Raw genomic sequence first — 22,500 nt, 5'->3', positions numbered from 1 at the left:
GAATGAATCCCTAATCTGTATATTTGTGCCAGGCAAAACATTCACATTTCTTGGGGGACTTTTAGAAAATAGCAGATCAATGGATAGAACCACCTCAAGGACCCCGGACCCTAACCTGACGCTGCCAGATGAGGGCGGTATTGGGTAACCATGTTCCCCAACACAGCACTCATCTGGGATCTCTCAGGGAGTTGAGCTGACAAAAATCCGTTCCGTACCGAACCAATCAGCGTGAGCTAAGGGCGGGATATGTGCGAAACCGGATGTGAAGCTATATAGACACGTCAATGATTGGTTGTGTTTGCACGCCCACACGGTGATAGACAGACGGTCCCATCCAATCATCTACCAAGTATCTTGAAAAAAAGGAACAGCCCCCGTCATCGAATTTGCTTCCGCGATCCCAGATCCCAATAAGCTGTGAAACAAATTTGTGTAGCAAGCTTCTTGGATCTGGCAGCGTCAGGTTACCCGGACCCCACTTTGAGAAACACTGCCTATCTACCAGCTGCCGTGATTCCAGCTATGAGCCTTGTCCGGACATCCGCTCAGCAACAAAAGGGCTCCAGCAGTGTTTGTTGTTTCTACATAAATCAAGGTGGTGCTTAAATTTTTTGCGGCTTCCGCCTTTATTTTATTTTTTTGAGTGGTGCAGCCACTCCTACATCCAGCAATGTCCGTGTCCGCCTATGCGCCTATGTGGCATTGGCATTTGGCATTGGTCATGAGCACGAGTATATGACTTATTAGTACCAGTAGGGGGCGCCAGAAACAGAGAGGGATAGTGCATGCTCTGTTGCCTGCTAATGAGAGAGAGAGAGAAAGAGAGAGAGAGAGAGAGAGAGAGAGAGAGAGAAAGAGGTGGGGGGGGGGGGGGGGGGAATTGCACCACTCAGTTCACACGGGTGTGATGTTTTCTATAGATGGACAGACAGCAGGCTGACAGGAAATGGGGAGAGAGATGGGGGGAGTGACATGCAGTAAAGGCCGTCGGGATTAGGAATCAAACCCGCGGCACACTGCCAGACCGGATTACCAGCCAAGGTTCCTGGACCGCTGAGCCACGGCCCAGGCCAACGTGGTGCTTCAATACCGTCTTTCCCTGACTGACTATTTCTTCACTCACTGACACAGTGAAGCTGTTTTATTATTCACCTCGTGAATTAAGCTATAATTTGCAGCGATTGCTGTCTCCATTATCCATCGGCAAGCCAGCGCAAGCGAGGCACGACGGCAACTCATTGACCAAATAATAAGCACTGAAGCTGAAAGAAACCCAACTCCCTCCTTATTGTCCTCAGGGGGGGGGGGGGGGGGGGGGGGGGGTTAACAAAGGATATTCAACCCACCATCGTTCCCAAATACAAACAGCTGATTAAATGCTCGGCCAGAGAAGAGAAGACTCTGGATCATCATTCATTCATGGAGTATATCATGAAGTCACTCTTGCTTGATACGCGGACACTGAAACTCTCCAAACATTCTTGGGACCATTATTGGGACCATTATTGGGACCATTATCGACAATCGTCTGAAATTCCATTCCGATACTGAAATGGTGTGTAAGAAAGGCCAGCAGCGCCTCTTCTGTTTCAGGAAGTTAGCCAAATTTCAGGTGGACAAATCATTGATGATTTTGTTCTATACAGAGCCTTCATTGAGTTTGTCATCTCCTTTGCTGCCTCCTTTTTGCTGGTATGGTAACCTTGGTGTTAGACAGACAAATGCCCTTAAACAGGGTTGTTAGCAATTGTGGGGGTAAACTTCAGCTGTATGACAAGCAGGTGCTCAAAAAAGTCAATGGATGAAGAATCTTTATATTTAAACGTAATGATCTGTATCTTGCGATAATGTATGTTTGTTGTTGTTTATGTAATGTGTTTGCAATGTGTTTTTAGAGCTTTTATTATCTGCTGTAAAATGAATTGCCCAGCTTGGGGCATAAACTTGACCTTGACCATGAAGCTGCTGTGACGAGACCAAAGACATGGAGGGGGGGAGGCAGTGGTGCCACTGAGAGGCTGTCGTGATGCAACAGATTGGGACATGTGGAAGCCTGCCTGGGACTAGCCTGGTAAAACCATATCCATATATTCACATTATCGTGTGTCTTCTGCAGACCGGTCTGGCCCCAAAGCGCTGGGCGGGTGTTTTGCAGCCAGAAACCAAAAAAAATCAGCGTGTGTCAGTCAGTCACGAGGCCCTGCGGCACCACGCAATAACCTGCTGTCTCTCCGATCTACCCACAGTGCGAGAGAGCGGGAGAGATCATTGTTGACACCTCTCTCGCCTCGGCGGGCCCACCACCTCTTCATCCAAAACATTCCGGGAAGACTAAGAGGCACCAGTCTGTCAAGACCATGTCCTCAATCATGCCGTTCTGTCTCTGGGATTAGGATTAGGAATTTAAAATGCATTCTGGGTGGGAACCCCTTTTGGTGTTTTACCCCCTCAGGCCGGGAACCCATTGTGGGGTTCTGTACAGTATATACAGTATTCAAAAATGTTAAAAATGTGATGCTGCTATATAAATATTTGAAGTTTTTCAGAAAACTTAGGTCTGGATTTAGAATCGGCCTCAGGCCTAAATGGGTTAAGAAAGAAAAGAAACATTGATGAATTCCCTTAGTTTGATTGATGGTTGCACCGCCACAAAAGAGGCAGAGAGAATTAAATTAACAAGGTATTGAAGGATGAAAGGATGCAGAGGGAGGGGTGAGAGGGAGAAGGATGGAAATAAAGACAGTATACCCAAGTCTGCGTTCTCATGGCACATTAGCCTAGGTCTGGCACAGCACTGCATTCACTGCTCAGCCAACTCTCGTCAAGATGAACCATTTATTGCAATGATACTGCAGTCAATTTGGCGTTGTGAGTGACTCTGCTCCTGTGATATAACTACTGAATAGCTGTGCAGACAGCTATCAGAATCACTAACACCCTCCAAGCAGAGCCTAAGACACAGGACAAGGTATTACATGAACCTAACATCGAGTCCTTTAATCCTAAGGTATAATATACAAGCCACGGAAGTCAAACATTTAACATATAGTGAAGAACTAAATGTCACAGGGAGGAGGGCGGCTGGGGAGGTGAAGGGATCCAAGGGACTTTGATCACTGACAGGCTGCAGCAAGGCTATGCAGACTAGAGCAGGGCTTCTGAAAAACCCATGTTTCTATGTCAGTGGTGCTCAAACTATTTCATGTCAAGGACCCCCAGAAATTGGCCGCCGACCCCAAACTGAAAATATGTTGTTCCAGGGAACCCCCGAGAAGCAAAGATTTGAGTTAAAAACGTTCTCTCTGAAAGAATATATCTTCAAAGATATCTTTCAAAGATAGCAGAGCTTGTAGATCTGCTATTTTTCAATAGCTAAAGTATAACATAATGCTTAAAACACCAAAAGGGGTTCCCGCCGCCCTGAATGGATTAAAAAGACCACCTACATTTAACCATTAGGATGGAGGGTGTATGTGCTAGTTTGTTAGCGAATGAAACTGAAAGGGATTGTGACATTAAAAAAAAGGTTTTGTTTTTTTTAGGTTTTCTAATCTCAATTGCACCCAAAAAATATGAACTTTTAACATTCAGTAGATTTTCTGTGATCTGGGGTTTTCTGGCTCAAACAGGTGCTCTGATTTGCCGGCAGTGAGTGACATCACTTACTGCAAATCCCATATATGTCAATGGGATTTGCCAGCAGATGTCACTGTTTCACTGTGTTGCCTGTTTTCATTGTAGCTCAAAAGGCCCAAAAAACCCCAAAGAAAACAGAAAATCCACTGAATGTTCAAAGTTCAGGTTTTTTGGGTGTAATTGAGGTCATAAAACCTAAAAGAAAAAAGAAAAAGAAAAATAAATGAAAATGAATGTCATAAAACCTTGAAGGGTGATTGAGCTTGGCTGAGCATAGGGTGGGAACCGCCTGCGTGCCGTGCCGGTGCCACGCCGCGTCACGTGACTGCCTGAACTATCACAGTGATCCATTCGTCCCTCGTTCTCAGTTCTATCGGGGCTGGGAATCCAACCTGGGATTTTCTACGTCCCACGCTGGCTCACTGAGTATATTGTATTGTGCAGAAAACTCACAGAAAGAAGGACCCGTTATTCAAAGCAGGGAGTGTGGAGTTTGCATGCTGTCTCCATGTTCGCGTGTGGTTTCCCCTCCAAAAGACACGCATGTTAGGGACATACTCCTGTCAGTGCACTTGAGCAAGGCACTGGCCTTAAAGAGCTGGAGTCCCCGGGCATTGAACAGTGCCTGCCAGCTGCTCCTATAGTTGCAGAGGATGAATCTGCTGCCACATGGAATAATTATAGTAGAACTAACTGTACTATATACTGTAGAATAACGCACCATAATGTACCGGATCATGTTATAGATATTATTTTCTATTCCATTATATTATATTCCAATAGTGTACAGTAACCGCTCTGAAAATAGAACCACACATTCTCTCTAAACACAGCAAGTGCACACACACACACACACACACACACACACACACACACACACACACACACACACACACACACACACACACACACACACACACACACCATAACTAACAGAAGATGAAAGCTAAGCCCCCACAGACTCCCCTCCCCCCTCCAAATGTAGGGCAGCTATCACACACACAAACACACACACACACACACACATACACACACACACACACACACACACACACACACACACACACACACACACACACACAAACAAAATATGCATATACACACAAACATACACATTTATAATGTGTACCTTCTGGTTTCAAACGGAGAGGAAGGAGAGGAGCTGTCAGGGAAATCCAGTTTAAATAGTTACATTTTGAGGTAGGTGACCAAATTTCAGCCAATCAGGAAAGTACCCATTTATCAGGTTCCAGTTCCAATTATGTCTTTGTGTCATCACTTCCAATTCCAAAACTGTGTTTAATCAGTATGCCTCTCTGTCCTCATCTATCTATAAATGCACCACGTCTCCTGTGTTAACTGTGTTTAATCAGTATGCCTCTCTATCCTCATCTATCTATAAATGCACCACGTCTCCTGTGTTAACTGTGTTTAATCAGTATGCCTCTCTGTCCTCATCCATCTATAAATGCACCACGTCTCCTGTGTTAACTGTGTTTAATCAGCATGCCTCTCTGTCCTCATCTATCTATAAATGCACCACGTCTCCTGTGTTAACTGTGTTTAATCAGCATGCCTCTCTGTCCTCATCTATCTATAAATGCACCACGTCTCCTGTGTTAACTGTGTTTAATCAGTATGCCTCTCTGTCCTCATCCATCTATAAATGCACCACGTCTCCTGTGTTAACTGTGTTTAATCAGTATGCCTCTCTGTCCTCATCCATCTATAAATGCACCACGTCTCCTGTGTTAACTGTGTTTAATCAGTATGCCTCTCTGTCCTCATCTATCTATAAATGCACCACGTCTCCTGTGTTAACTGTGTTTAATCAGTATGCCTCTCTGTCCTCATCCATCTATAAATGCACCACGTCTCCTGTGTTAACTGTGTTTAATCAGCATGCCTCTCTGTCCTCATCCATCTATAAATGCACCACGTCTCCTGTGTTAACTGTGTTTAATCAGTATGCCTCTCTGTCCTCATCCATCTATAAATGCACCACGTCTCCTGTGTTAACTGTGTTTAATCAGCATGCCTCTCTGTCCTCATCTATCTATAAATGCACCACGTCTCCTGTGTTAACTGTGTTTAATCAGCATGCCTCTCTGTCCTCATCTATCTATAAATGCACCACGTCTCCTGTGTTAACTGTGTTTAATCAGCATGCCTCTCTGTCCTCATCTATCTATAAATGCACCACGTCTCCTGTGTTAACTGTGTTTAATCAGCATGCCTCTCTGTCCTCATCTATCTATAAATGCACCACGTCTCCTGTGTTAACTGTGTTTAATCAGTATGCCTCTCTATCCTCATCTATCTATAAATGCACCACGTCTCCTGTGTTAACTGTGTTTAATCAGTATGCCTCTCTGTCCTCATCTATCTATAAATGCACCACGTCTCCTGTGTTAACTGTGTTTAATCAGTATGCCTCTCTGTCCTCATCCATCTATAAATGCACCACGTCTCCTGTGTTAACTGTGTTTAATCAGCATGCCTCTCTGTCCTCATCTATCTATAAATGCACCACGTCTCCTGTGTTAACTGTGTTTAATCAGTATGCCTCTCTGTCCTCATCCATCTATAAATGCACCACGTCTCCTGTGTTAACTGTGTTTAATCAGTATGCCTCTCTGTCCTCATCTATCTATAAATGCACCACGTCTCCTGTGTTAACTGTGTTTAATCAGTATGCCTCTCTGTCCTCATCCATCTATAAATGCACCACGTCTCCTGTGTTAACTGTGTTTAATCAGTATGCCTCTCTGTCCTCATCCATCTATAAATGCACCACGTCTCCTGTGTTAACTGTGTTTAATCAGCATGCCTCTCTGTCCTCATCTATCTATAAATGCACCACGTCTCCTGTGTTAACTGTGTTTAATCAGCATGCCTCTCTGTCCTCATCTATCTATAAATGCACCACGTCTCCTGTGTTAACTGTGTTTAATCAGCATGCCTCTCTGTCCTCATCTATCTATAAATGCACCACGTCTCCTGTGTTAACTGTGTTTAATCAGCATGCCTCTCTGTCCTCATCTATCTATAAATGCACCACGTCTCCTGTGTTAACTGTGTTTAATCAGTACGCCTCTCTGTCCTCATCTATCTATAAATGCACCACGTCTCCTGTGTTAACTGTGTTTAATCAGCATGCCTCTCTGTCCTCATCTATCTATAAATGCACCACGTCTCCTGTGTTAACTGTGTTTAATCAGCATGCCTCTCTGTCCTCATCTATCTATAAATGCACCACGTCTCCTGTGTTAACTGTGTTTAATCAGCATGCCTCTCTGTCCTCATCCATCTATAAATGCACCACGTCTCCTGTGTTAACTGTGTTTAATCAGCATGCCTCTCTGTCCTCATCCATCTATAAATGCACCACGTCTCCTGTGTTAACTGTGTTTAATCAGCATGCCTCTCTGTCCTCATCTATCTATAAATGCACCACGTCTCCTGTGTTAACTGTGTTTAATCAGTATGCCTCTCTGTCCTCATCCATCTATAAATGCACCACGTCTCCTGTGTTAACTGTGTTTAATCAGCATGCCTCTCTGTCCTCATCCATCTATAAATGCACCACGTCTCCTGTGTTAACTGTGTTTAATCAGCATGCCTCTCTGTCCTCATCCATCTATAAATGCACCACGTCTCCTGTGTTAACTGTGTTTAATCAGCATGCCTCTCTGTCCTCATCCATCTATAAATGCACCACGTCTCCTGTGTTAACTGTGTTTAATCAGCATGCCTCTCTGTCCTCATCCATCTATAAATGCACCACGTCTCCATGAGCACAGAGCAGAATTTTAACTAGTCGGGGTCGGGACACTCAAGGTGGCAAATTCTATCATGTTTTTGTTTTTTTTAAGGTCTATATCCCTAGGTAATATTTCATGATAGCCCTTCTTCCCAAGTGGTAGCTTAGTTGCAATTATCAGCCTTCAAAGACACCAACCATAGATTCACAGAATTAAAAATCGCCTAACTGTTTTTTTGTCATAGAACGATCGGTCTTTCACTCACTTTAATCAATGATTATCATCATCATGATCATGATCATCATCATCATCAATATCAATTATTCAGTATTCATCATCATTATCATCATCATCATCATCATCACTTTATTTGACTAATTTAACCACATGAACCCTAGCTTGCTCATTCTGGGGCAAACAGTCAGCAAAGAACATGTCATACAGATACAAAAAAACATTATTCAATCTCTTGCATTTATTTATTTAACCACATGAACCCTATAGCATGGCTATTCTGGGGCAAACATTCAGCAAATGGCATATCTACAAGCTCACGACACCTCACGTGAAACGATGTTCACTTGTGGAGTAAAAAGTGACTCAACGTTGGCCTGGGCCGTGGCTCAGCGGTCCAAGCACCTTGGCTGGTAATCCAGTCTGGCAGTGTGCCGCGGGCTCGACTCCCGATCCCGACGGCCTTTACTGCATGTCATCCCCCCATCTCTCTCCCCATTTCCTGTCAGCCTGTCAGTCCTGTCAGTCCTGTCAGTTTTAAGTATATCTCATCTACTGTCTTTCCCTTCATAAAAAATAAAATAAAATAAAGGCGAAAGCCGAAAAATAAAAAACATTAAAAAGTGACTCAACGAACGAAGTGGTTAATCAATGAACATCATCATAAACTCCATATTATACTTTCGGTATATTATAAAGTTTCCCATTAACTTCTACACCCTGCTCCCTTCTAGAGCCCTATTCTTCATGCGCTTTGCTTGTAGCATATGCCTTGTTGTGGTTGTTATACCGTGGGGTATAATGTGCCTAATTCCAGGCTCCGACAAGCCAACTATATTCTATCTATGGCATATATGTCAAACTCAAGGCCCGGGGGCCAAATCAGGCCCGTGAATGAATTATCTTTGGCCCGCGGGATGATATTTAATTAGTATTAGAACTGGCCCTCTGGTATATTGCACGGACCACCATAATACTACAAGTCCCACAATGCACTGCGAGTGCATTGTCACACGTGTATCGAGGGCCCGCAAGCGCAAGCATGCGTCTTCTCTTCACTATTGATCAGCAGTGAAAGTATATCACTTGTGGTTAACTTTCAGCTATACCCCTCTCCCCAAAAATGTCCCGTGTGTTGAAACACAGTCCGGCCCTCGACTTGTACCAATTTATTTATTTTGGCCCACCGTGTATTTGAGTTTGACATCCCTGATCTATGGTGTTGCCAGCAGCCCTCCCTCAGTGCTGTTATAACAGTATGCCTTTCACCCAGCCTCAGCACCCACTTATACCATTGTAGTCATCCCTGGTTATCTGTAGTTGCTTTGTACATTCCTACAGGGTCAGGTCCACGCTTATCGGTCTTCCAGTGATCATGCAGTTCATTCGGTGTGCCTGCTATAAGACTGTTTTCAGTGTTTTGCCATTCATGAGGTAAAGCTACAATCAAATGCAAAGCACGAAGACCTCTGTCAAAGGCTTCTCAGATGCCAGGATTGAGTTATATGCTGACCAGATAGTTTTTATATTTATATTTATATATTATTTGACATTTTATATGGGCATAAAAGGGACACAGACATAATATCTGGCATGCATTTCCAACTTGCATCGTTACAAGTAGGCCAGTGCCCAACCGGCACCGCTGGTTGGGCACATGGAAATGCAGTAAAGCACCTGTTAGCCAAACCAGCACCCCGTTACAGTAAAGCACCTGTTAGCCAAACCAGCACCCCGTTACAGTAAAGCACCTGTTAGCCAAACCAGCACCCCGTTACAGTAAAGCACTATTATTAATGCAGTCTCATTACTACAAGCCTCTGTACTATGCTCATGCCAGGTCTGATCTTGGAAAGACTGCTTTTAGTCATTTTGTGTGCAGCAGATTAATTGAATCTCTTGCCGTTGCAAGTTGCAACATGACCTATAAAACTCAATAGTCTTAACTCTATATAGACCCCAGCATCAGTATTCTCAGAAAACAGCATCAGAGAAGATAACGGATAACGAATGCAGAGAGAAAACATAAGTCACTAGCTTAACCTCTTAACTTCTGACCGGGCACCCATTTTGGTGTTGGCATCATGTTATGCTTTAGCTATTGAAAAATAGCAGATCTACAAGCTCATATCGCGCCACCGAGTGGCGCGATACGAGCTTGTAGGTCTGCTATTTTTGAAAAAATCGAAGAACGACTGACATTTCTAGAATCTGATCTCAGGTCAGAATGGGTTAATCAGACCAGTGTTTGTCCAGTGGAAAACCTCGTATGAATCTGATCTCAGGTCAGAATGGGTTAAGAGACCCGAGGGACCGTCCAGGACCTGAGTTTACCCCAGACTCCGTTTGTACATTTGTACGCCACGGTTGTATTTCCCATGGTAACTATTTTAACTGATTTTGTTTATTGCAATGGTTCTCAAAGTGTTGTCCAGAAACCCCCGGTGGTCATTGGAAGGGGTTCCAGACAGTCCCCCCCTCCCAAGCAAAATATTAACCCATTCTGACCTGAGATCAGATTCATACGAGGTTTCCGCCGGACACACACTGGTCTGATGAACCCATTCTGACCTGAGATCAGATTCTAAAAATGTCAGTCGCTCTTCGATTTTTCAAAAATAGCAGACCTACAAGCTCATATCGCGCCACCGAGTGGCGCGATACGAGCTTGTAGATCTGCTATTTTTAAATAGCTAAAGCATAACATGATGCCGACACCAAAATGGGTGCCCGGTCAGAATGGGTTAAGTTAATATAGCATAAAAAAAAGAAATTAACCACTTTAAACCTATTTTTCTATTTGAAAATAGCCAATCTACAAGCTCACAATGCATGAGGGTATGGGGGTTCTTGGCGCAAAATAATTTCAGATGGGGGTCCATGGCCAAATACATGTTAATTTGGGGGTTTTTTTAACATGAAAATGTTTGAGAACCACTCGTTTATTGATCTTGCATGTTCATATTTTCCAGTGTAATTTCACCCTCAATGATTGATTTCTCTGAGAATCTTAAAGCTGTAAAATATACCTGACTCTGCATGGTAGAGCACTGGTTCCCCAGGGACCCATAAGGGTCCTTGTGAGGGTTCCAGGGACCCATAAGGGTCCTTGTGAGGGTTCCAGGGAATCCCCGGATAAATGAACAGCTTAACCACTTACAAATACTCAAAAATACCCAATCTGCAAGCTCAACGCTTTGAAACAATTATGTAAAATAATCTAATCTAATCTCTTATAATGACCGGCCCGGGCCGGGGCTGGCCTAACGGTCCGGGCACCTAGGCTGCTAATCCTGTCTGACAGCATGTTGCGGGTTCGACTCCCGACCTTTGCGGCGTGTCACTCCCCATCGCTCTCATCCCATTTCTGTCAGCTTACTGTACGCGGCCAAATACATATCAATTTAGGGGTCCTTGACATGAGATGGATTGAGAAGAACCACCGTGGCAGAATATGATAATTCAGTGGTCCTCAAAGTGAGGTACGGGTATCCCCGGGGGTCCTTGAGTTAAGGGCGTTCCAGGGGGTCCAGTTAAATGATTGATAGTTATGAACCAAATGGACCCTTGCAGGTAACTCTGTCTAACGGTCTAAATACAATATACAGTAACTAACACTCCTCTTCCACTGGGACATTTAGATCATGTGACAACACGATAGGACTACAATTGGACTACAAGAGGTATTAACACTCAAAGGTAAATATATCGCCTTCTCAAACAGGCTCTACGTTATAGCTCAACAGTAGCACTTTCGGCGCTCGCGCTGCAGGGTACGTATACCACATTGGTATCCTGGGTAGGCCTTGAGGTTGTTACTGTTAGAGTGTCCGCTCTGAGATTGGGAGGTCGGGGGTTCAATTCCCCCGGGCCGGGTCATACCAGACTATAAAACCGGGACCCAACTAATGCCTCCCTGCTTGGGGCTCATTGTGGAACGACAGAAGAAGCAAAGCACTCAGTTGAGTAATTCCCCGTAATAGAACTGTACTGGGTGCACGACTGCACGACTCTGGATGATACAGTCTATAGAAAAGAATACCAGCACTCACGTAGTATCCAATTTGTATGCAATAGGATTCTTGTCTTTATTTAGTTTCCCGTCAGCGACCGCTGTGCATACTGCGGGGGGGAACTAAATACAGACAAGAATCCTATTGCATACAACATGAGTGCTGGTATTCTTTATAGTCTGTTGGATGTACACCAGATAGGCTCCTGACCTATGACGAACCGTTGGTTTCCCAAGGCTTTATTTACTTAAATCAGTCTAGTACCAAAGTACTACATCAGTCTTAAGTATTACAGTACTGCATTAGGTCTAATACACCAGTCGAGTTATTGTACAGTATCATGCCAGTCTAGTACTGCAGTACTACAGCAAACTACTACAGATCAGTTCTAACTGAAGTCATGTCATACTATGTTGATTGATATGATCACATATACATTCTAAATCTCTTAATCGTGTCATCTCACACACACTCACTCACACACACGCACGCACGCGCACACGGATGGATGCACACGTGCACACTGCACACACGGTCGCACACACAAACTGGTTTCCAGTGCTATAAACAAGCAGATGTCATTCCGTTGCCGTTAACCTCTCTCGTCTATCTCTTTTCAATGTCAGCGGTTTACACAAACACACACACGCACACACGCACACGCACACGCACACGCACACACACACATAGTCTCTCTACCTTTATTGAGGCGTCTGAGGATCTGACAGCGACATTTAAATGAGACGGCGATCATGACGACCAACCGACCGACCCCTACATCCTCTTACTGTAACCCTTCCTGCTCTCCTGCTCTCCGCTGAAGGAAGGACGGCTTCTGTTCACACAAACATCCAGAGGTTTCTGTCGATGCGTCTCTTCATTTCACAGACCGAGAGAGAGAGAGAGAGAGAGAGAGAGAGACGCACATAGAAGGAGAGATGTCGAGAATGAAATGAGAGAGAGAGAGAGATTGAGAGAGAACAAGAGAGAGAGAGAGAGGGGGGGGGGCGGCAGTGGCTACAGAATAACCACTGGCACAGAGAGGAGACGAGGAGAGAGAGAGAGGGAGGGGGGGGTTGGGGGGAGCGTGGAACAGAGGTTGCGCAGACAGAGCCGCATGAACGAATGGAGGAGGAGGAGGAGGGGAGGAGGAAGAGGAGAGCAGGAAGAGGATAGATGAGAGAGAGAGTGAAAAGAGGAGGGGTGGGTATAAGGTGCAGAGGAGAGAGATGAGGAAAGGCAGAGAGAGAGAGAGAGAGAGAGAGAGAGAGAGAGAGAGAGAGAGAGAGAGAGATGAATGGATGAATGGATGGATGGAGGGCTAGAAGAAGGATGGGTCTCCGGCTTCAAGTTTGACTCCTCCGAGATTAGAAACTGTTAGCATTACCATTTTAATAACCTTATTCTTAGTTATTCATCAATATTATAAATTGGCAATGTCCCTTTTATTATTGGCCAGCCCATTACCAACAACATTATTTATTAATAACCTTTTCATTTATCAATAACATTCAGATTTATGAACTCTTATTATTTATTAACAACCACTGCTATTTAGACAGAACCAGCCCCCCAGGTCCAGTGCCCCTGTCACCCCCAGGTCCAGTGCTTGAGCCTGGGGAGAACCAGGCCCTGTCACCCCCAGGTCCAGTGCTTGAGCCTGGGGAGAACCAGGCCCTGTCACCCCCAGGTCCAGTGCTTGAGCCTGGGGAGAACCAGGCCCTGTCACCCCCAGGTCCAGTGCTTGAGCCTGGGGAGAACCAGGCCCTGTCACCCCCAGGTCCAGTGCTTGAGCCTGGGGAGAACCAGGCCCTGTCACCCCCAGGTCCAGTGCTTGAGCCTGGGGAGAACCAGGCCCTGTCACCCCCAGGTCCAGTGCTTGAGCCTGGGGAGAACCAGGCCCTGTCACCCCCAGGTCCAGTGCTTGAGCCTGGGGAGAAACAGGCCCTGTCACCCCCAGGTCCAGTGCTTGAGCCTGGGGAGAAACAGGCCCTGTCACCCCCAGGTCCAGTGCTTGAGCCTGGGGAGAACCAGGCCCTGTCACCCCCAGGTCCAGTGCTTGAGCCTGGGGAGAACCAGGCCCTGTCACCCCCAGGTCCAGTGCTTGAGCCTGGGGAGAACCAGGCCCTGTCACCCCCAGGTCCAGTGCTTGAGCCTGGGGAGAACCAGGCCCTGTCACCCCCAGGTCCAGTGCTTGAGCCTGGGGAGAACCAGGCCCTGTCACCCCCAGGTCCAGTGCTTGAGCCTGGGGAGAACCAGGCCCTGTCACCCCCAGGTCCAGTGCTTGAGCCTGGGGAGAAACAGGCCCTGTCACCCCCAGGTCCAGTGCTTGAGCCTGGGGAGAACCAGGCCCTGTCACCCCCAGGTCCAGTGCTTGAGCCTGGGGAGAACCAGGCCCTGTCACCCCCAGGTCCAGTGCTTGAGCCTGGGGAGAAACAGGCCCTGTCACCCCCAGGTCCAGTGCTTGAGCCTGGGGAGAACCAGGCCCTGTCACCCCCAGGTCCAGTGCTTGAGCCTGGGGAGAACCAGGCCCTGTCACCCCCAGGTCCAGTGCTTGAGCCTGGGGAGAACCAGGCCCTGTCACCCCCAGGTCCAGTGCTTGAGCCTGGGGAGAACCAGGCCCTGTCACCCCCAGGTCCAGTGCTTGAGCCTGGGGAGAACCAGGCCCTGTCACCCCCAGGTCCAGTGCTTGATCCTGGGCGTTTGCAGGAGCTTAGCGCCACTGGAGCAAAGGGATCAGATGGGGGGTGGGGAGGGGGTCTTGTAGGGGGCGAGTAGTATTTTAAATGTATTCTGCGTCTGACTGGGAGCCAGTGAAGGTCACGGACGACTAGTGTATGATGTTGTGGTCTGCGAAGCGGGTACTGTTGAGCAGGCAGAGTTTTATATACAGGCGGTACATACAGTAGTTTATCGGGAGCTTTAGTAGTGATGAATCCACTATTAAAGGAAGCTGTTTTGCAGTAATCAAGCCGGGGTGTGAATCAGCGTTTCTGCAGCAGTAAATGACACTTTGGGTCAGGACTCAGTGACACATTTGCAGTATCTCTACACCATACTGTAGCAAAACCACTGCACCGTAACACTACACCTCGACAAAAACACCACCACTACTACTTAGCGACACCACTACATGATACCATGACAATGTGTGGGAGTCAGTGGGACATTCACCAATTCACACACACATTAGCGACGGCAGAGACATCCATCCAAGGCACCCACCGAATATTCGGCCGCAGAAAATATTCGGCCGAAAATGGCTATAAATGCATTTTCTTTTTTCTTTTTTTTATGATTCAAATTTTTATTGCTTTTTCAATTTAGTTTCACAAACAGTTAAGACAACAAACGAAACAAAACTAGACAATAAAATAATAAATACATCACACAACGAAATCTTTACAGAAAAGATAAAACAATACAGACAATACAATACAATACAATAAAATGATAATAAAACAAATTAATAATAAAGAAAAATAAATAAATGCCAACACACCTGGGTAATATCAAATATATATATATAAATGCATTTTCTGCCTATTCGGTTTCGGCCCGAATAGGCCGAAAATATATCACTAAATAGTGTATGCAATTAATGCATTCAAGTGCTGAATAAATGTTTTATGGACTCATAATAGTGATTATTATTTAAGTTAAGTTTTGCCATAATCATGTCTTTTGCCATAATCAGGTAGCTTTAAGGTACGGCCATGACAGCAATGGTAGGGAAAAAGAGATATAATATTAATCATATTCGGCCAACTGTTTCCTATATTCGGTATTCAGTTTCGGCCAAGAATTTCCCTTTCGGTGCATTCCCTGCACCAAACTGCTCAGTTACGACAAGCAGGATGCCAGGAGGAGCCACCAGCGATCCAATCAAACCGGGAACTTTACAATCCCAAGAAGGCCTGCTCTGCCTCTCGAGTCACTGCTGGTCCTGCACAATTCGGAGCAACAGCACTGCATTCGCCTCCCATGGGTTCCCAGAACTCGGGTTACTCCTGTGCAGTGCCGAAAATTAGGTTCTGAGAACCTCAACTAAAACCTGTGCCGTGGCGTAATGCAAACGTATGCAAACCAGAACCCCGCACGAAATGCATTATACAGAGTTCCTGTAGTCCACAACAACCACAACCAAAGGAGTTGCATTGGTGTGGTTGACCTTAGAAAACGTTTTGTCCCAACACGACCCTTTGGTGTGGTTTGTGCTTTAGAGGGACAGGATACTACGTTGTCTGACTCACCTTTTAAAAATAAATAATAATAAATAAATATTGCATATTAGCGATAAAGTTTGTATACATGTGTGCAGTATGTGAATGTCTATATAAAGGTCTGTCGGCAAATGGAGCTACACTACTGTAGTCTGTACCATACACCGCACGCACGCCACGCGCACATGCATGCACACACGCACACACACACACACACATGCACACGCACACGCACACGTGCACACGCACACACACACACACACGCGCACACGCACACGCACACACGCGCACACACACACATGCACACGCGCAAAGAGGTCTCTAACTACAGGATGGGACAGGAAAATACACACTTCACCACCGTGCCTAATCTAATCCAAGCCCCACCCCCTGGCTGCTGCTCCAGCTGTAGCAGTTACCATGGAAACAAGCCCATGAATAATTGAAGGGGGCAAGACATTCTCCCGCCCAGCACGCACGGTCGCACGCACACTGTGTACACACACACACACACACACACACACACACACACACACACGTGCACACACACTGTGTACACACGCACGGACGCGCGTGCACACACACACACACACACACACACACACACACACACACACACACACACACACACACACACACACACACACACACACACAGTCACTGTTCCATGTGTTTGCTCCATCACTACTAGGATCAGTCACCATGTATAAATGACTGTTCTAGGATCAGTCACCATGCATAGATGACTGTTCTAGGATCAGTCACCATGCATAGATGACTGTTCTAGGATCAGTCACCATGCATAAATGACTGTTCTAGGATCAGTCACCATGCATAAATTACTGTTCTAGGATCAGTCACCATGAATAAATGACTGTTCTAGGATCAGTCACCATGCATAGATGACTGTTCTAGGATCAGTCACCATGCATAGATGACTGTTCTAGGATCAGTCACCATGCATAAATTACTGTTCTAGGATCAGTCACCATGTATAAATGACTGTTCTAGGATCAGTCACCATGCATAAATGACTGTTCTAGGATCAGTCACCATGTATAAATGACTGATCTAGGATCAGTCACCATGCATAAATGACTGTTCTAGGATCAGTCACCATGCATAAATGACTGTTCTAGGATCAGTCACCATGTATAAATGACTGTTCTAGGATCAGTCACCATGCATAAATGACTGTTCTAGGATCAGTCACCATGTATAAATGACTGTTCTAGGATCAGTCACCATGTATAAATGACTGTTCTAGGATCAGTCACCATGCATAAATGACTGTTCTAGGATCAGTCACCATGTATAAATGACTGTTCTAGGATCAGTCACCATGCATAAATGACTGATCTAGGATCAGTCACCATGCATAAATGACTGTTCTAGGATCAGTCACCATGCATAAATGACTGTTCTAGGATCAGTCACCATGCATAAATGACTGATCTAGGATCAGTCACCATGCATAAATGACTGTTCTAGGATCAGTCACCATGCATAAATGACTGTTCTAGGATCAGTCACCATGCATAAATGACTGTTCTAGGATCAGTCACCATGCATAGATGACTGTTCTAGGATCAGTCACCATGTATAAATGACTGTTCTAGGATCAGTCACCATGCATAGATGACTGTTCTAGGACCAGTTACCATGTCATTGTATGTGTCTTGTTGTGTGGGGGCTCTGTTGTAGAACCGTGGTTTAAAAAGCCCAAACACAAAGGAACACGCACTCTTGAAAACATACACCCCCACACCCCTCTAATTACACAACAAGGGAAGAGGCTTGAAACCTTTCATTACTGTCAGCCTGTCAACCCCCTCAACAACAGGCTATTAGTGTGTGTGTGTGTGTGTGTGTGTGTGTGTGTGTGTGTGTGTGTGTGTGTGTGTGTGTGTGTGTGTGTGTGTGTGTGTGTGTGTGTGTGTGTGTGTGTGTGTGTGTGTGTGTGTGTGTCACAACTCACAACCAGTTCTAATGGATCAGTCTGTTTGTCACACTGTAGGATTAGTAACTTTTTATCCAACTTATGTAAACTCCTCTATCAAAGATAGATGTGCATAGCTCTCTCTATTTCTTGTATGTCCTTTGGATGTGAACAGAAGTAGGACTTGACCAGGGTGTGTGAGTGAGTCTTTTGAGTGTGAGTGAACTTCAAAAAGTTAAGAACAATCATGAACCGTTGATTACAAAAGTTAATAACCAGTAAGACGCCTGAGGGCGAGTGCACTGGCCATATATGGAGCGTGTCTTGAGTGTACAGGGTGTGATGAGGTCAGATCAAGATATGGAATGTCAGAACCGGTCAGATCCATATATGGAGATCTAAGGGTGGCAGCGGGGGCAGTGTCTTGAATGTACAGGGTTTGATGAGGGCCCAGGTAGGGCCGGGCCAGGTATATTCAGTGATTTCACTTAATTCAAATATCACTTATTTTTTTGTTTTGTTGTGATAATCCTCCCTACTATAGAGTGTGCTGGCCATATAAGGAGTTCCTCCCTGTCCCCAGTTAACCCCTGGGGGTCAAAAAACCTTAGGTTTCGTTTTTGACTCTCTATCCTGATTGGACGAAAGGCCAAAACAGCCAAAAACGAAACCTACGGTTATTTGAGTGAAATCACTGAATATACCTTTAACTTTCGGGTCTGTTGATAACTCTAGTTTTTGTGGGCTGCCAAGCGCAGATTCACAAATAACTTTGGGGCAGGCCCGTCATCTGACGGCGGCGCCTCTGGCGTTCCCTGGCCAGACGGTGGCGCCGCTCATCGGCGGTCTCCTCCGCGGGGGTGTGGAGGGCGTAGTGCTGGGGCAGACCTACGTGGGCACGCATCCACCTGGGTGACGGCAGACTGTTGGGCGAGAGCCGTCACTTTGGCATGGGAACGGGATCAACTTTGATCAAGAAATGCACAATGAAAAACAGGAAGGGTTCATGGCATAGCGTGTCTTGGAGACGTGACTAGACGTGATATCACAATCAGGGTTCATGGCCATATATGGCGTGTCTTGGAGACGTGACTAGATGTGATATCACAATCAGGGTTCATGGCCATATATGGCGTGTCTTGGAGACGTGACTAGACGTGTCACAATGCGTAACCCTATATGGGGACATTCCCGTATTATGGGGATTGTGAGTGGCGGGATTGTGAGTTAGATGTCGTGACAAAAATGCATACAAAGAATCGACTTTCATCCTGTGGTTCAAGGGACAGGAAAGGGGTCGCACGTCTGGGCATGTTGCAAAGTTGACGTTGGTTTGTCAACTGACGGCACTGGAGCTTGTTTTTGTTTTTTATCTCTTACATTTTGACCTGTCTTGAAAGATAGGATTGAGTGTTAAGCTTACAAGAGCCTCTCTCTGCTGTCATGGTGTGTTTTGTTGGAGTTGTAGTGTTGACTCAGGGGTGACGGTTGATGCATTTCGCAGTTTGACAAGATCAGATCTGTTCTCCATATTTTTCTGCTGTGTTTATCCTATTCCAGCATGTTTGTGTGACTGAGAGGATGAGCAGTTCCGCGCCTGCGGTAGTGCTGTCAATTCTAAGCTCAGAAATTACAATGGCAATTCGGTCGTCAACATCTGGTCTTAAGTACCACTTAAATCCTCTGGACTTAGTAAATTGGACATGAGTTGGCTTTGGATTTGGACCGCTTTTAGCGAAAAATAACAGCCTTGTTTTGTTTGTCCCAAATTCATATGTTATCATCCACTGTCTGGTGGACAACAGGCCAACATTAGTCTAATTCATATGTTATCATCCACTGTCTGGTGGACAACAGGCCAACATTAGTCTAATTCATATGTTATCATCCACTGTCTGGTGGACAACAGGCCAACATTAGTCTAATTCATATGTTATCATCCACTGGTGGACAACGGGCCAACATTAGTCTGATTCATATGTTATTTGAATATATATGTGTATATATATATCCACTGGTGGACAACGGGCCAACATTAGTCTTGAACCCTGCCGAGGTAAATCTTCATGGCACGTGGCCCAGTTCCTCTTGCTACTTGCTTGCTTTGTTCCTTCAAGTTCTTCTTGCAATAGTTCGTTTGGTACAGAGACTAAACACAAACAGGGGGACCATAACTCTATGGCGCATTGGCGACGCAGGTTTGTTTTGATTTAGTTTATAGTTTTAATCATCCGGTGTAAACCGGATCACACGGACGCTTTAGGAACGCAGACCAGGCTTTCCTCCGAAGTGGAAACGGCAAACGTCTGTCTGGTGACGCGAGGTTACAGATGACCAGACCTAGCAGGTATTGGAGATGTGTCTGTAGTAGGTTTGTTGCTGTATCAGCCCTAGGAAAAATATGGCATCTGACCAATCAGCAGAGAATATAATCATCCTCTGGGGTCCCTTCATCGATTCCCTCACCCTCCCAGGGCAAATAAAGGCTGAGGTATACAGTGTGTACCCCAGGCCCAGCCTCCAGCCTGCATGCGTGCATGCGTGCGTGCATGCATGCATGGTTTAGTCTGACCACACACACACACACACACACACACACACACACACACACACACACACACAGAGAGAGAGAGAGAGACATAGATGCAGTCTATGTTCGCAACACACAGGAAAGATACAGGAACAACACGATACATGTTTCTTGGCAACTCTAATACACAGGACACAAATATTACAAACAGCAAAGACACTAAACTCACAACAATACACAATACACCAAGCTAGTGAATGAAGCTAATAGCTGTTGATGTATTGTGGTGGAATCACTCAGATCCAGAGATCACTTTACATGAGAAATGATAGCCGTTCAAGAGACAAGAAAGAGTACTCAAATGTTTTACTTAAGTAAAAGTATACATACTGCAACGTAGATGTACTCCGTTACAAGTGGACGATCCCGTATTAAAAATGTACTCGAGTAAAAGTACAAAAGCATCGGCGTCAGAATGTACTTAAAGTACTAAAAGTAAAAGTGCTCATATTGCTAAGTTCAAAATGTGTACAAAATCTTTTGAAAATAGCCGTGATGCGGCACATTGTGAGCTTGTAGATCTGCTATTTTCAAATGGCCGAAATGTACATAGGGTTGAATTGGTCAATGTATGTTTTCTAGTCAATATTTTAATGTCCAAAGTAACTAGTTAACTAAAGTGTTCAAATAATTGTAGTGGAGTAAAAGGAGTAGAAGTAAAAGTAAAAGTACTGGAAATTGGAAATACTCAAGTAAAGTACAAATTCATCAAAATTGTACTTAAGTAAATGTACTTAGTTACTTTCCACCACTGAAAACATCCCTCCGTCTACTACTACTAGACAATCATTGAATTATTAAAGAGGGAAACTGTATCAAATGAAGGTTAATAATTTCTCTTCCAGATGATACAATCAGTGGTGAGTGACAGTGAAATAACTCAGCATTTATCTGCTGTTAGACTGAAGGAGAGTAGAAGGAGAAATGATTTAACTCTTCAGGTTCATTTTTCACTGTACTTCAAATATTCAATATTAAAAGGTGATTTTTGGCTATACACCGTTTCATATTTGGTGTAAAGCTTTAGGTTTAGCAGATTTAGCGGCTCCATCTTGCGCCACCCTTATCCCTTACCCCTAAACGTATTTGCCATTTCTCACTATTTTGAAAAACATTTTAAAATAGTTCAACTTGCCGATCTACATTGAGACATTATGAGCTTGTAGATCGGCAATTGGAACTATTTTAAAAGGTTTTTTCAAATAGTAAAAAATGGCAAATGAGTTTAGGGATGAGGGCTGGCGCAAGATATAGCCCAACGTCTCTACTTAGCAGTAAAAGAATGAAATCGACGCAAGGACGCATTGATGAGTGTCAATAAGCAATATTTGGTCTTTCCGCCAAAAAAAAGAAAGAAACTGATTCTCGCAGAAGCCAGTTGAGTTCAATACAGCATATATAAGGGGATATGTATTTTATGTATCCAAGCCAGAACACGATTTGCCGCTTTATCGATTGATCATCAAAAGAGCTCCCATGCTCCAGACTGTATGACCGGAAACATTTGAACATTGCAGGTTGTTTGAAAGTGAAATATCCCTTTAACCGCTTAAGCCCTGTTTTATACTTTATATATTTTATATATACTTTATATATTATGAACTATTGCACCTCTAGATGTATTTTAATCTCTGTACATTCTGATGTGTTATACTTTGATTTTAGTTTGCTTACACAATTTCCCAAGTTTATCTGTTAACCTTTGTTTAGAAGAGAAGAGAGTCTCCCCCATGGTGGTCAAAGTGTTTACACTAGCGTGCGCGTGCGTGCGTGTGCGTGTGTGTGTGTGTGTGTGTGTGTGTGTGTGCGTGTGTGTGTGCGTGTGTGTGTGTGTGTGTGTGTGTGTTACATTGTCAACATTCCATTCCACAGCCAACACTTCCTCCCTATTATTAGCCACAAACTACCTGGGCCTCATCACCTGGATACCTTTGAGGTATCCAGAGGAAGTGTGAACACACATGCGCCGCCCTGTGTGCGTGTGTGTGTGTGTGTGTGTGTGTGTGTGTGTGTGTGTGTGTGTGTGTGTGTGTGTGTGTGTGTGTGTGTGTGTGTGTGTGTGCGTGCGTGTGTGTATGTGTGAGCATGGATGGTCTTC

At 44.9% G+C, this 22,500-nt stretch overlaps 1 protein-coding gene across 1 annotated transcript in view; it reads right to left on the bottom strand.

Annotated features, from left to right (window-relative positions):
• The window catches only part of grip1 (glutamate receptor interacting protein 1), a 63,307-nt gene that overhangs the window by 39,765 nt on the left and 1,042 nt on the right, over positions 1–22,500 (bottom strand).

Source organism: Protomyctophum parallelum (assembly GCF_964188405.1).
Source record: "Protomyctophum parallelum genome assembly, chromosome: 22".
In the NCBI taxonomy this organism is placed as follows: Eukaryota; Metazoa; Chordata; class Actinopteri; order Myctophiformes; family Myctophidae; genus Protomyctophum; species Protomyctophum parallelum.
This window is presented reverse-complemented; position numbering and strand designations above follow the sequence as displayed.